Source organism: Protopterus annectens, chromosome 1.part1, assembly GCF_019279795.1.
Source record: "Protopterus annectens isolate FY-2018-M chromosome 1.part1, PAN1.0, whole genome shotgun sequence".
Lineage (NCBI taxonomy): Eukaryota > Metazoa > Chordata > Ceratodontiformes > Protopteridae > Protopterus > Protopterus annectens.
The window spans coordinates 476,577,711-476,594,905 of NC_056726.1; positions in this window are offsets into that span (position 1 = coordinate 476,577,711).

Consider the following 17,195-nt stretch of genomic DNA (forward strand, 5'->3'; position numbering starts at 1 on the left):
TCAATCTAGCTTCAGATGTGAGCTGGACCCAAGGGTTCAATTTTTAAGTTGTGGTAAAGTGGGCACTTCACAAAAGGTTTACATTTGCTATTATCTAGTACTGTCTGCAACCCCACTGCACAGTGTTCAGCGCTTTCTTGCTGCAAAGGGTCTGGATCCCAATCAAATTCAATGTTTCATGTCCAGTTCAGTGCTACTGTTGTGCAGCCCAGTGCAGCTGGTCAGTCAGAGCTCAAAACTCTACAATGACTTGCAATTTAAAAACAAACTCAAGCACACACACAGGTATGTGAAATAATATCTACCAGTAAAGTCTAATCCATTAGTTTTGTTGCACAGCTCAGTACAGTCCAGCCAAATAGAACTCAAAGCTGCATAATAATATAGCAATAACCCACGGCTGGGTGTGGGTAATGCTGGATTAACCCCCGGTTGGCGTGGTTTGGTCACGAGTCCCACCACTCCCCTTCTTATTTATGTTTTAAATCAGTATTTGAAATAATACCAGACATATATGATTAAAATTTTATTAAAAGCAGTGACATGGCCAATGTATCAGTGAACAAAATATATATTTTTAAAGGACCCAGATATATAATAGTCTGCTGTTAAACAACGCTTTACCCAGCTAAACACAGGTGCCCATAGTTTAATAGCACTTTACCCAGCTAAACAGAGTTGCCCATAGTTTAATAGCGCTTTACCCAGCACAATAGGGTTACCCAAAGTTTAAAAGCGCTTTACCCAGCGCAATGTGTTTGTGCAGACGTGCGCGCCGTGCCAACCAGGGCACCGTAGGGCACGAGGGAGCAACATAGAGCTAAGTTGCTTAAATGCAGCCACACCCCCTAGCCCATCTAGACAGTATTAAAATAAAAGAATCACAAGGTTCGAACCCAGGACCCTGTGCATCATAATCAAAGTACAGAACCACTAAATCATGACAACATAGGGAAAGCAGCCACTATTAACATTCATAAACCTATGAGTGGTAGTTTAACCATTACTAAGCAGGTCTGCAGTCAGCTGAGAATTTTACAAAACAGCCAATCACAAAAAAGTGTGGGAAATGCAGCATATTTAAGCCCCATAGGCGGGAATACTCACCATAACTGATTGTAGCTCACATTTGCAGTCAGAATGGCAGGTGCAGGAGAGGGTTCACACTTCCAAGCGCAATGTTGGGGCATCGAGGAGTCCAAATACATGGTTTGGCTCCTTGTCCACCATCATGAGTCAAGACTCCTGCAGGGCCAGTTCCAAGGGATGGAGTATAAAGCAGAGGCTTGGAACTGGTTAGCTCATGACCTCACCAGTGCCACAGGCGTTCCTCGGACTGGTGAGCAAGTCTGTCATCACCATGCAGACCTGAAGAGATGAAAGCAGGACCACCTGAACCCGTGGATACAGGAGGCCTGTGGGATGCAGAATGCCCCACAACTGAGTATGTAGCCATGGAATGCAGTATGCAAGAATTGATAATGGGGTATGTATAACGGATAGGTATGTCTCAATATCCCTTCATTTACTTTACAGCTGCAGGTGACCGTGCTATGAATCAGCAAGCCTATACTGATAGGCTGCTAAGGTTGCACCACCAGGCAGGTTAGTGATTATTCTGCATGTATTGTTATATAAAATATGGAAGAGAGCATGAAAGAAAGTGTTGTAGTCCAATAAAACAGCCATAGAATTGCCTAAATAAGTCCTCTGCATGTACTATCAGATAAAAACGTCAGAGAGGTAGAAAAAGAGTGTAGTAACCCATTAAGAAAGGTAACATATGTCTGGAATAATATCTCTGCAGGCACTGTCATATAACATAAGTGAGTGAACCTGAAAAAGATTGTTCTAACCTATTAATAAAGGTATAATATGTCTTGAACATGTCTGCCATAAACACTGTTAAAACAAATAAAGGAGTGAGCCTGTGGAAAAGTGTGCAATGTCATTAATAAAGGTCTAAAACCCAGAGTGTGTCTGTGTCACAGAGTCTGAAATGTTGTTGTACCCTTGCATTATACAAACAGTACTGTTTGAAAATGTGCTGGCAACCCAGAGTTATGCAGTCCCATATAAAGTGGGTGATAGAAGTGCTAGTAGCTGTGAAACATATATACAGTCCACAATAGTCAGTTACTGGCTGGCATGAATAAGTAAACCTGGCACACGTGTAGCATGTAATTATTCACCAGAAATGTGAGTGTGTGTCAAGAAATGCAGGGTTCTTTACAAATCGAAATGAAAATGTCATGTGAAAACATCCCAGATATGTAGATAAAGAAATATAAATGCAAACAAGAAATATGTAGCAGTAACATCTGCATCCTGGACAGTTAGTATGTCAGATATAGGTCAGGCATATATTGAACTAGCCAAACCCATGACACAACCTAATGTATGGTGGCAAGTGTAATAATACAGGTAGGGGATATGCACTTGCAGTCACTGGGAATGCAGTGTAGACTAAAAGGTCATTATAAGATGTTAACCGAGGTTTTTTTCTACACCCTACCGTATGTGCATAAACCATGCAATTCCACACCTCAGTGGGTATGTGTAATCTTAAATATTTGTTGGGACAAATGTCCTATTGTTTTATAAATATTTGCATTGATGTTGATGCATGTGCCCTGTTCAAACACCACGTTCATGGTGGCCTGTTGCTACCAAACATCCCTGCATGCTGTTGGAATATCCACTGTCGTTCAATATATGCATGTGTTATGCTTGCTGTTCAACTGTTGGAGCCTTGGTGTGTTGGGTTAATGGGAATATTACTGCATGCTGTTACAACTAATCTGGAATGCTGTTGTTTATGTTGTAATTAAACACACCTAATCACCGAACATATGGGAAGGCCGGTCCCAGTGGACCCACCTGTCCCTCCTCAATTGGTGAGTGCAACTGGCACCAGCAGCCCCGGTGCCCAGCCCGGGCTCCCCTCCTCCATTGGTCCTGTGCCACCTTTGGGTGGAAGCGCTGCAGGGGATGGGGCTCGTCCCCCCCCCCGTGCAAGCATGGGCGGAGGAGGGCCACCTGTCACCCTTGCTAGGGTCTGGGCTGTGGTACATAGGGAGATCCAGCTTTCAGTCGGTGATCCCCTGCCAGCTCGAGGCAAGAGTGGCGCATCTCTCAGGTGAGCCTGCCCGTCCTACACTGCCCTCAGCACAGCCACCCTCCGGGCTGTGAAAGTGCAGTGGTGACTGCCCATGGGTGGGGATCTCAGTTCCACTGTTACCATCTGTGGGCTCATGGGCTTGCGATTTCCAAACATCCTTCCCGTCAATTGTGTTCACCCACCCCATGTGTCAAACTCTGCCCCTGTATGTGTCTTGTTTGTCTTGTCTGTTTACCTCCCCAACCTACCTCCCCAAATATACCTACTTCCTCTACCTCACATTCCACTCTCACCTGAAAAAAAAATGAAAAAAAGGGCAATCTGTTCCCACAAAATAATTACGCCCCATACATAGCTGCCCAATTCACACACATGTCCGCTGGACATGTAAACTGATAATTCTAAGTGGCAGTACAACATATTTTGTTGTCCTCACCCCTCTCTCAGGGGTGGAAGGTTTCAAATTTCACACCAAATTTCAAGCATATGCACAGCTGTTGCTGGTAAAGAAATGGGCAGCTATGGACCTTCCCTACACCCATCCTGCACATCCTGAGCTGGTTTCCCTACTGTCTTTCCCTCTTTGTGCCCCCTTTTTCACCACTTTCCTATCTCCCCATTTTCTTTTCTTTAAACGAAATTAGCGCGGGGGTTAGCGGGAGTAAGCACTTTTAAGCAGTAGTTAGTGGGGTGCGCGAGTGTGAGCTTGTGTGCGCTTAGCTAAACATTGCTAAGCGTCACGCAAACCTGCTTACAACTGCTTAAAAGTGCCTTAGTCACTCTGTATGACAAGGCCCTTGTACTGCTCAGCAGCAAAATAAAAAACTTTGTCAGTCTCAAACCCTGGACCTTGGACTCACCAGTCTGCATGAAGTACCACTACACCACAGCAGATATACAATAACTTAGTGCTGAAAGCAATATATCATGCATTACCATGAGTGAATGTAAAGGGAAAATAGGAATGGCATAACACAAATCTTGTTCTGTGGGCCTTAACCAGCAGGTGCTGTGGAATTGTATGACATGACTGTGAAAAGAGAATCAGCCATGCTAGTAGGGAATAATGTTACAGAAGCACCTTACAAACCCCACACAGTATCAGAGCAGGATAAACACTGGCATATTTGCATAGGTCACAGGCCAGACCTCCCAACAGTGACTGATCTACAGGGATGACCCTGATTTGTAAACGAATGTTAGCTGTGCGCCTCTGACTCCCTGTGAAATGTACTAACAGTAGGCAGAAAGGTGGGGAATCTCACTTAATGACAAATGTCAATAAGTGAGAGTAGACACTGCTTGCACATCAGAAAAGGTGTAGTAATACATATGCTCTGAATCCCCCAAAGTCTGAACTGCAAAATGTCTGAAATATATCACAGGTGTATCCCAGTTATATGTACCTTTCCCTGAGGCTGTTCAAATATATACCTGAGCATATCTGAGGCCTGGAAGAGTCAGAAACACACAGGCATATCAGCTTGTCTGCTGTTACACACTCTGCAAATAGCTGTAGAATGAATCCCACAAGCATGCCCTTATGTAGAAGTACAACACAGAAATATCAAAGGATGTAGCCATGTACTGCTAGCAACCACCTGTGACAATGCCATTGTTCAGGTGCTGAAAAGACTGCTGTGGTGCACAGTCAAAGAATACTAGGCTGACCTCTGTCTACCATCTGGATATGTCTACAGGTGGGAGCTACTCAGACAGACTACTAGCCTTTATAGACTTACAGGTACACAGCAACTCTGCATGTTCAGTAAGCTAAACATCACACAATAATAAATAATGCACTCTGCAGTTCTGCACCCCTACCCAAAGGTACTATATACCCGTGTAGTCAGGCACAACCAAGGGTGTAGGTAGGCATACACAGTAGTGAAATATGTCCAGTTGTCCTGAGCAGACTGTGCTAATGTCAACACAAACAAACCACAAACTGTTCAGAAGTGAGTAACGTACTAATGACAGTGTAGCAGTTCACAAACAGTGCATGCGCCTGATATTCATAATTTGTAGTACAACATACTTAGTTGTCCTCAACCCGCTCTCAGGGGTGGAAGGTTTCAAATATCCCTCCTAATGTATTGCATATGCACAGCTGTTGCTGGTAAAGAAATGGGCAGCTATGGACCTTCTCCATACCCATCCTGTACATCACGAGCTGGTTTCCCTACTGTCTTCCCCTCTTTGTGCACCCTTTATCACCACATTCCTATCTCCCCATTTACTTTTCTGTCAAAGAAATGAGTGCAGGGGTTAGCGGGAGTGAGCACGTGTAAACAGTAGTAAGCAGGTTTGCATCAGTGTGCACATGTGTGCACTTAGCTTAGCATTGCTAAGATATGATAAGCTAAGCCAAGCTTGGCTTAGTATTGCTAAAATAAAATAAGCTAAGCTAAGCTTAGCTTAGCATCGCTAAGCATCGCGCAAACCCGTGCAAACCCGCTTAAAACTGCTTAAAAGTGCCTTAGTCACTCTGTATGACAGGGCCCTTCTACTGCTCACCAGCAAAATAAAATATCCTTGTCAGTCTCAAACCTCAAACCGTGGACTCACCAGTCTGCATGACGTACCACTAAGCCACAGCAGATATACAATAACTTGGTGCTGAAAGAAATATAACATGCATTACAATGAGTGAATGTAAAGGGAAAATAGGAAAGCCATAGGAATACATTGCAATAACTACTGTTGTATGCCAGTTAATTCTCTAATTCGAAAAGAAAGTACATACTCCCATGTATCCAGTGTTAGCATTAGGAGGTGTGAGTAAACCTACACACTGAGAAGAGTGTACTGGAAGAAGCAACAGTCAGGTTTCAGTACAACATGCATTTCACTGCCTACAACCCAGCTTCAGATATGAGACATATACCAACCTTCTGACTGAGACAACAGTGTCCACAGCAAACAAGCATGGTCCCCACCTTGCAAAACTGAAAGGGCTACGCCTACCTAACCTATCATTTTATAGCAGTGTCCTGAAATCACAGTGAGAACTGCAATTACCACACAGCAGGCTGCATGCAATTACTAAATGGTGAGCACCAATTGGTGCAGAGGCCATCACATGCACATGTGCAGATACCTAGAAAAGCAGCCTGTATCTGCTGTCCACACATGCAATAATATCATTGCAACAACTGGGAGAGAGAGAGAGCACGAGCGAGAGAGACAGACAGAGACAGACAGACACAAACAGGCAGTAGGAGACAGACGCTGAAAACAAACAGCAACACACAGAGGAAACAAAACGAAAAAAAAAAAAAATAAATAAATAAATAAATAAATTTAAAAAAAAACAACACCTACAACAGACAGAGGTGAGGAATACAAAGGTAAGGTATGTAACAGATATGTATTTGCTGACATCCTAAAGATGTGTCTGAAGGGTACTCTACATACTGTGAATCGTCCATATGCGGCAGCAGTCCGTATCTATATGTACATGCACATTTGCATAGGGCAAGGGACATACTGCAACTGTTAGTGAAGGCTGGACATATGTATGTTGTTGAAGGCTGCTATGTGCACATATGTATGTAGGTTGTAGTGTGTGGCACTGCAGAAAGCAAGAAGTGCCAGTATATGTCATGTGGTGTTAAATGCTGTGGGACTGAGCGACAGGCAGTGAGGCCTGCAACAGCTATACGGCCTGAGGCCAGCAGAATGCATTCTGCACAACATTGTGCAATAGTATTACATAACCGTATGTCTCACAACTGTAGCATAATTGACATCCCCACCATGAAAGGTGGCCTGTATATGTGCCTATATGTGCAGCTATATGTTCAGCAATGGATGTTTACATGTATGTGTATATTTGCATGTATATATATATATATATATATATATATATATATATATATATATGTCTGTGTGTGTGTGTGTGTGTGTGTATATATATATATATATATATATATATATATATATATATATGGATATATTTAGATATATATGGATAAATATAGATATATATGGATATATATATAGATATATATAGATATATATGGATATATGTAGATATATATAGATATATATGGATATGGATAGATATGGATAGATATGTATAGATATGGATAGATATGGATAGATATGGATAGGCTTATTGGCTGTTGGTGAAGCACCCACCAAGAGGAGAAAATGCTGAGAGAAGAAATGAGCCACTTTTGAGACTTTAAGTATTTTTCCTCTGTTTATTTGCTAAGTTTTTCTGCATAGCCACCTATTTTGAGCATTTTCTGGCTTGTTAAATTTGATTTCTGCATTAGTAACTGTATTTAGAGCACAAGCTAAAGCTGTTTACTGAATTTCCTGTTTGCACTTATTTTTAAAATCGTTTTTTTCTCAAAACTTGCATTTTTTCTGTCTTTGGTCTAGCACTCTTGTGTGGGGTCATTTACTGCACTGTTATAACTTGCTGATACTTGTTAACCTCTGCTATCTCTGAAAAAACAAAAAAACAAAAAAAATCTTGCTTTTTTCCCCACTTTTCTGAGATTTAAAAAAGCTCAGTTACAGGCTTGCTGTTCTTGAACTGTTTGTAAGTTTCTGTGAGGCCATTTTTTGCTTGCGCTAAAGGAAAGTCTCTCTGTTGATCAGTGGCAGTGAAAAACATTGAGCAGCCTGCCTGCCCCTGTGGGAGTGGTTACTGACTTGAAACTGTAGTTTTATTGGCCATTTTGGGTCAATTCCAAAACTCCTTCATCTTCCTCTCTTAAAACCCTCTTTTGCGTGGTTTTGTGCGTTTTTGAGCATAGCGCAACAACGGGCAGCGCCGCCTAATTGGGTTTAAACTATTCCTGGCTCCACAAAGTCTGCTCTTCACTTTTTCCCTTAGAACTGCTCTATCTCTCAATTTAAACACCATATTCTCATTCTAAGGCCCTTCACTGGTCCAATTAAGTAATCCTACAAGTTAGCACTATTAAACCATAAGCACTACTTACTCTTATACTCTAACATTACCCTGTCCTCTATTGGTCCGTCTTAAATTCAGTTTCCCTATTACTCTAGCATGTCCAAAGGTCAGTCAATGGTTTCCTCTCCAGTCCAGCTGGTGAATCTGGGAATTTTGAGGAAATGTTACAACTGCCTCATGTACACGGACAACCCTCTCCTCCTCCAAACAGGTTCAAATATATGTGAGAGATGCAACTATTTAGCCAAACTGGAGGCTGAGCTCTCTCATCTCAAAACTGATGTAACCAGTCAGGAGGAGAAGGTAACCTCACACAACACAATTCCAGTATCACATAGTCCCACCACATCAGCGAACCAAACATATAAATACACAAAAACATACTCGGAGGCTCTAAATAAAAATCTACCTAAGCAACAGAGACCTCCAAAGCAGACATCCAAGCAAACGCTACCTCAAAACAAAACACACACAACGCATAACCCACAAAGTCAGTGTGCCAAGCAGCCACAGCCCTTAAGGCTGAATAACACACCTGATACTCTTGTTATAGGTGTCTCTACTGTCAGACACACTGACGTCCCACTCACCAGGCTGAATAAAGAGAAGGTCACAGTGAGCTGCCTGTCGGGTGCTAGGATCTGCCACATAACACAAGCACTCAGGTCTCTCCAAAGCAAATACAAATATGACTCAGTCATTGTACATGCTGGTGTGAATGACCTGAGACGTACCTCCCTGGACTACATCAAAAGAGACATAGAGGAGCTCTCTGATCATGTATCCCAGGCTGGTATGACCCTGACCTTGAGCAGCATCTTACCCTCACCTAGAATGATGCCACAGTACAAAGACAAAATGATCGATTTTAACAATTGGCTAAAATTTTGGTGTCATTCAAAGGGGATCCAGTGTCTGTCAGCCTGGGATGACATGCTCGACAAGCCACTTTGCTTCGCTAGGGACGGCTTGCACCTGTCACCACTGGGCTTTCGGATATTGGCAAAGGCTCTTGCCACCCCCATTGTGCCTTTTTTAGGCAAGGCTCAAAAGTCAAACCCACCCCCATAGACAGCACAAGGAACAAGAAACTAAGGGTAATGCTGCTAAACGCCAGAAGTCTTAACCTCACGATGCACGCTCAAGCTCTCCTCAGTATGGAGAACATCGATATCTGTGCAGTGACAGAAACCTGGTTCAAGGCTCCAGAGAGCACCCCAGCACTACCAGGCTATACCTCATATCATGCTTTTCGCCCCAAAACCCGGACTGAACCACAAAAGGAGGGGGAGTTTCCATATTTATCAAGGATATCCACACCTCCAGGTTAGTGGCATTGCACGAAGTATCGGAGACCATCCATGTGCAACTAACAGTGGGCAAGACTGCTTTTCAGTTTATAGCATCCTACAGACCACCCTCTCAAAGTCAGGAATCCCATTCGGCTTTCCTGAAAAGATTGGAGAACATGAAGATCTCTCCGAACACCATTATATTGGGCGACTTCAACTACCCAAACATTGACTGGAAGCACTCACCTTAGCCCAAAGATTCCTGGAAATTATAAACTCAAATGCTATGGAACAACTATTCACCAATCCCACAAGAGGGGACAACATACTAGACCTGATCATTACCAACATGGGGACTCTATGCTCCACACCAGAAGTATATCCCTCATTGGTAAGATCAGACCATAAATTAATTTCACTGGATGTCCACATCCCGACCCCACCCCCAGCCCAGAACACCACAGTGAAAAACTTCTCAAAAGCGAACTTCTCACTTCTCAAAACCGAAGTGGAATCCTTCAAGGCCCCAGGGCCAGTGGAAACTACAGCCCAAACTGCAGAATCCTATATAAATGCATTCTACGGACATCTCCAGGAATGCATGGATCATGCTATCCCAAACAAAACCAAGACCCAATCATCCAAAGGCAGGCGTCCAGTCTGGTGGACCCCTGCCATAAATAAACTGTACAACAGAAGGAGGAAGCTACTACATGATAGAGCAAAATCCCTAATAGGGAAGGCATCTCTGATCAGTACTAGCAAAAAATTACGATCCCTCATAAAATCCTCCAAGGCCAACTTCGAGAGAAAAATTGCACAGGACACCAAAGACAATCATAAGGCTTTTTTCAGTTATGTTAGAAACCTGGGATGCAACTCCCAGACTTGTTCTGAGTTGATTCTAAACGACAAAGAATACACTGAACCCACAGACATCGCCAATATCCTGGCAGACAGGTTCAGTGCAAACTTCTCCACCCCCTCCCCCCCAAAAGAGCAAATATCTATCCCGGCAGAGGGCTGTCTCCCAAACATCTCAGATGCTCAGGTGAAGGCTGCCCTCTCCAAAGTAAAAAACACTGCTTCCATGGGACCAGATGGCGTCCCAGGTTGCATCCTACATGAACTACAAGAGGAACTAATCCCTCAAATAAAACAGCTATACAATCTCAGCCTCACTACAGGATATGTGCCACAGAATGGCGTACAGCAACAGTGGTCCCACTCCACAAAGGTGGAGCATCTACGGACCCTGGAAACTATCGCCCCATAAGCCTGACTAGCTTAGTCTGCAAGGCTATGGAGAGGATCATCATGGAGCTCATAAACAAAGACATTGGGGACCTACAGACACTAGATCCTACCCAGTTCGGCTTTGTCAAGGGCAGATCCTGCCTTTTGAATCTAGTTGACTTCTTTGAAACAGTCACCAAAGCCATAGATGAAGGGAAGGTAGTCCACACAGCCTATCTGGACCTTGCAAAGGCATTTGACAAAATACCCCACTCAGGCATCATAGATAAGCTATCCAGCTTAAATATAAACCCCTATGTCACAAGATGGGTCACAAACTGGCTCAAAGACAGAACCCACAGAGTGAGAGTTGCTGGAGCCATGTCAGACTCAAAACTGGTCACAAGTGGCGTCCCACAGGGTTCTGTCCAGGGACCACTCTTGTTCGGTATATACTTTTCCGAGGTACAGGCAAACGTGGGAGGACTATGGCTCACCAAGTTCGCAGACGACTGCAAACTGGGCGCCATAATCAACTCTCCAGCTGACACAAACATCCTTCAAAAAGGTCTCACAGAGACAGATAACTGGTGCCAGCACCATGGTTTAAAGCTAAATGCCAAAAAATGTATAGTCATACCCTTTGGCAAAAACAATGTGCCCACAAATTACCACATAGGCGGAAACCCATTAAGTACAGAGAAAGTTATTAGGGACCTGGGGACCCAAGTTGATAGCAATCTCCTTTGAAAACCACATTGCCAAAGTGGTTAGAAAGACCGTCTACATAGCCCACCTCATCACGAAGGGTTTCACATCTAGATCAAGAGAGGTAATCGTGCCCCTTTATTCATCCCTCATCAGGCCCATCATAGAATACAATGCCCCTTTTGGGATGTACCTTACCCGACACCTGCAGCAATTAGAAAGACCCCAAAAGTATCTCACCAAGAGGATCAAGGGTATCAAACAGATGCCATATACTGCTCGGTTAAAAAAACTCCAGCTCTACTCAGTTGCATACAGCCTACTTCGAGGCGATCTATGCCTGACATACAAAGCTATGTCAAATACAGAATTAATGGACATGCTCCACCTCAGTAAATCTAAATCCCTTAGAGCCACACGCTCGAGGGACTTGAACCTCAGCACAGAAATAAATAGAACTTGCTGGAGGGACAGGTTCATAACCCAGAGGCTCCCTTCGCTCTGGAATAGAATTCCAGTTCATGTGAGGCAGAGCATCTCACTGAATCTCTTCAAGAAGAATCTCGATAAGTGGATGGGGGATCGTAGGTTTGTCCCAGGGATTACTCCCGTGTCACTATTAGACAGAGGCACAGTAAACTAAACCTTAAAAAGGGCACAGTATACTCAAATCAAGGGGTGGTGTAAGCCATACAGAATCGGGCTAGGCTTATAATTGCCCCAGGGCAGATAGCCTAGTATGAACCTATGAACCTAAGATATGGATAGATATGTATATATGTATGTATGTGTATATATATATATATATATATATATATATATATATATATATATATATATATATATATATATATATATATATATATATAAAGAGAGAGAGAGAGAGGGAGGCATGGGGTCATATGTACTGCAACAGGTGCCTGTTGTCCAAGGCATGGACTGTACACCAGTGTTGATACTGCAGTGCCATACCCCATTCCAAAACACCTTACGCAGTAACTGCCACATAGGTGGTAGCCTGCCTAACACTGATGGTGTCAGAAGGGTACACGGGACACAGGTGGACAGTAGGCTCCCCTTTGATAATCACAGTGCCACAGTAGTCATGTAATCTGTCTACGTGGTATGTGTCATCACAAAAGGTGTGCCATCTAGGGAAATATAGGTCGGAGTTCCCCTCTACTCATCACAATGCCCCATGTGGTATGTATCTCACATGACAACTACAGCAAGTGGAAAGGCCACAGACATACCTAACAAAGAGTAATACTGCCCTCAAACACATGCCCTATGCAGACTGACTCACAAACCACAGCTAGAGTGAGTTGCATACCGCCCACCCAGAGGTTACCACTGCCGGACATACAGAGGTATGTCACACCCATAGCAATCGGCCAACCACCATGACAACACCTCACAATCCCTCCGGGCTACATGACCTAGGGCCCTAATCCTTGCCACCTCACTAAACAGCACACGCTGGAGGTACAGGTTCCTATCCACAAATATGCCATACTCGGGACTAAACCACCCAGCATGAACAAACAAGGCTCCTCATTAGCAGATGTCATACATACCCCTGATGATTGTTTTGAAGATAGGTAATATGCCCTGGGAGTCACCTCTGTGTATCCAGTTGACAGGAGCAAGTGAAATCACATTACATGTGTGTCAAAGGCCAGGGTAGCATATGGCTAGGCTGCTCTAGGCCCTAGGGCCATTAGCATATTACCTACCTATGACACAATGCACACACATGTACTCAGTGCAATACCTGCTATGTGAGGTGGGATGAGTGTGACAGTGACTGTGTGCAAGGTTTGTAAAGGTGTGAAAGCTTAGTGTAAGGTTGTGTCTGTCATGGTAGTTTGTGTCCTAGGTGTGAGGCCGGAGAAAGATGCGTCAGTTATTGGGATGCAGACATAGTAGGATGGCATATGTTGTGACGTAGTTCCTTGTGTACGACTGTGTTGTCCCAATGTAGGCTGAAGCAATACATGTATGCTCAGTAAGTGGTACTGCTGGTGACTCCAGCTCACATATGAACTGTTGTACTACCTGAAGCTGTAGGCCTAAACAGCACAGTATGGCGTATGTTCACAGTCCCTGGTAACACTATATTGTGTGTTTCCTGTAGTCTGCACAGATTACATTCCACAGGCATAGGTATCTGTAAGTAGGGGCACACAGTACTATAAGGTACACAGGTAATACTCATCTGTGTCGGCATACATCTGTGTGTTGTATGTATGCCTGATGTGTGTTTAATGATGCCTGTACCATGCCCGCAATCACATGTGTGTTACAGCGTATGTGTGTGTACCTAGCAACATGTATACTCTGTTACAGCAGTATGCCAGCTATATTAACAACCGTGCACATATGTTAGGTAGGGGTATGGCATCAAAGACTAGGGTGGTTTACCAGTAATACTGTAAATGTACATGACATTCATTGCATTGGATGACATATTTCTTCATGCATTAGCTTGATATATACCCCCAGGGAGAGGTTGTGCATTGTATCCCAAACAGTGTGTCGACTACTGGTGTATACTGGTTTGTTATATGGAGTGTTGCAGGTACTGTCAGCCAGTTGTGGGCTGAGCACTGATATGTGGTATTGAAAGTGTATATCCTCTGATAGACAGATAGATGCTATATATGGCAGTTAAGTGATATCTGTACTTCATAATGTTAAGTGTGCCACATGACATGCTCACACATATCGTTTAATTGTCTTCCAGGGTTATGGCTCATCAACGTAATCCATCGTATTCAGCTGCAGAGGAGCAGGAAATTCTGAACAGCCTGGTGCAGCACTATAACCAGCTTTTTTCCAGGGCCAGCCAGCACCAGCATGACTGTACTGCACTGTGGCAAGACCTTGTTCACCGGGTAAATGACATAGGCATGCATAACCGGACATATGAGCAGGTACGCCATCACTGCAGTGATTTAATTAGACATGTCCGGCAGCATGCATCTGTTATCCATAGGCAACAGCTTGCCACAGGTGGTGGGGGGGCCATACATCCCCCCCTCACCAGAGTGGAGGAGCTGCTCCTAAGCGTGGTGGATCTTGGCCTACAGCAGCAACAGCGTCACACATGTGTCATCATGGAGGCCGGAGCCACCCAGCAGGATGACATGGAGCATGCAGGTAATACACCCTAGCTGTAGACTACTGTTACCTGTATTGTTAGAATATGCATATGTGAGATGTGTACTGTGTGTTTAGCAGTTGTGCTGCCTAACGTGTGCAATACTGATATTTGGAATAGTATCCGTACACCTGTGACTGTTGACTGTTGTTCCACTGTCATTTAGCACACTCACAGTAGCAATGCCACAGTTGTGGCCACTGACAAACTGTGTCATATTTTTCTAGGTCCCTCTGGTGTGACAGCAGGGCAGACGATACATGCTGATGAGTGTGTTAACACTTTAATATTGATAATGAAATGTGCATGTCATAGGCGAGGTGTAGGCCAGGTACACGTAACACACCTACACATAGTGCATGCTGTGCATGTTTGCTGTGAGACATCAATCATCTCAGTAAAGTCAGTAGCTGCCTCAATCTCATGCAATGCACAGTGCAGCAGACACAATTGTGGCAATACTGTACTGCACATTGGATATGCATAGTTGCTACAGCTGTACACAACAGAATACGTTTATCATATGCAGTACATGAAAACATGCTACATTTGGCATTACCACACACCCGCTGTAAGCTCACACTTCAGTATCCCACATGTCATGCACACACACATGATGTACCTCAGGGGTAGAAGCCTATCATGGGGCTGTGCAACACTCTGCAACACATAACACAGTCATGTTAGGCAATGCTCCCTATTGGGCACCTCACACACCCATGTACAAGGTGGCTGTGTAATTGTGAATGTAGCCACGGCCCTGCAGTTCAGGTACAGCATGCTAGGTGGTGGTCTTGCACACATTAGTAGCTGTGAGTGACCACAAGATGCATGTTGATGATGGCACAGGGTACTACACCCCATCCAGTTACAGTGACCACAGTACTACTTGTAGCAGTCATTGCTTTGCACCTCAGTTTTGTGTGTGCAAACATATGCACCTATACACAATATGCATAGAATGTTGTCTGTGTGCTTACATATGCCAGTATACACAATATGCACAGCAGTCACCATCCAAACAAAGTGTCACATATATGTCCTGGAATGTTAGTCGGTGTATAGGTCACTTGACACACATTGGATATGTTTGGTATTTAATGTTGTAGTCGTGTAGCATGCCATGCCATGTCTGGCACCCACGTATCTGCAATATGTCCCACACTCACCATAACCACTGTACACTGGCCATGTTGAGCATTGGGATTCCTTCACGTCAACATGCACTGCACATCCCGTGTGTGTACATAGCATGCATGTGCTACACCCGTGCCCACTATTATCTGCTATGGACACAAACACTGTACTCCGACATGGATATCTATGTGTCACACAGATAACACATGCAGCCATGGCATGTATACTTGTGAGTGATGGTGCACAGGGCATTGCAGAGCTGATAATACCTGCACAGCAATGTTGTGTCTATGCACACATTGTGTTCCTGGGTGTAGCCAATCACTGAACAACTACACAGTTGCATCAAAGCCACGTATACTGCCATTTAATAGGGGCGTCTACACTTGCATTGCATGGTCTTGTGCAACACATATTCTGCATGCTGACATGTGTGGTGACTGTCTACCTTGTGATACTGACACCCACCTTCACCCACTATAGAGTATGTGTTGGATTGCTGGTGTGTGTGTGTATGTGCTGTAGTGAGGAGTGTATTAGTGTTCATGTGTTCATGTGTCCATGTGTCATGTGTGCATGTGTGCATGTGCAGACCGTAAAGTGTGTTTCCTGTCTTCCTCTCAAAGGTGCTGAGTTAGGGGTTGGCAAAAGCAGCAGGCAACCTGAAGCCACTGCCACGAATAGTGGTGATAATGACACATGTATTTTGGCACAGGAAGATTTGACAAGGTCTGTTGTTGGTCCACCAATCGACAGTACACAGTGTTCAACCCCATTTATGCACACACTCATACTGTCAATACATCCCTCACCACCAATGGCCATAGGCAAGGGACAGCATACAGTTGGCATTGAGCAGGAGAGTGTGGTACCCATGGCACTTGCATCCCCTTACAGCAGCCATAGCTGTAGACCTGGAATGGTACCACATAGGCGGAGGTCCAGGGGTTCTCAGGGGAGCACCACTGGTCGTATTACCCCTGACAGGCGTGCCCTCACAGGTCTTATGATGACCAGTATGTTCCAGGCTGTAATGCAGGCTCAGGCACATATGGAACGGTACACCAGGCAGGGACTTAGGGTGCAGAGGGCACATTACACCACTATCAATGACAACATCATTGACCTTGCGGGTGCCATCCGGACTTACACTGAGGTCATTGATAGATGTTGGGGGGAGACATTAAATGCCCTCCACAACATGTCTTCCATGAGCCAGGACCTTGCTGGATGGTTGCAACATCGATGCGGACACATGCCAGCAACAGCAACAGCTGGCAGTGGTCGCGGACGGCCCACAGTTCACAGCTGCTCCCACAGTGGCAGTACCAGCCCCAGCAGTGCTGGGGCTGGCCTGTCCATTGACCGTCCCAGTAGACCATGTGCACGCGGCTCTGGCCAGTTCCAGCAGGGACATGGGCCCAGTCGTCATACCTCTGCCTCTGATGACAGTATCCAGTCAGGGTTGGTACCCGATACTGTCCGTAGCACCCCTGCCTGGCACAGGTACTGTGTCCATGGCCAGAGACAGTGATCTGTACAGCCTAGCAGGTACAGTCTGTGGCTGTCCCACAAACTACCGCAAATGGCAGCCACATGGTGGAG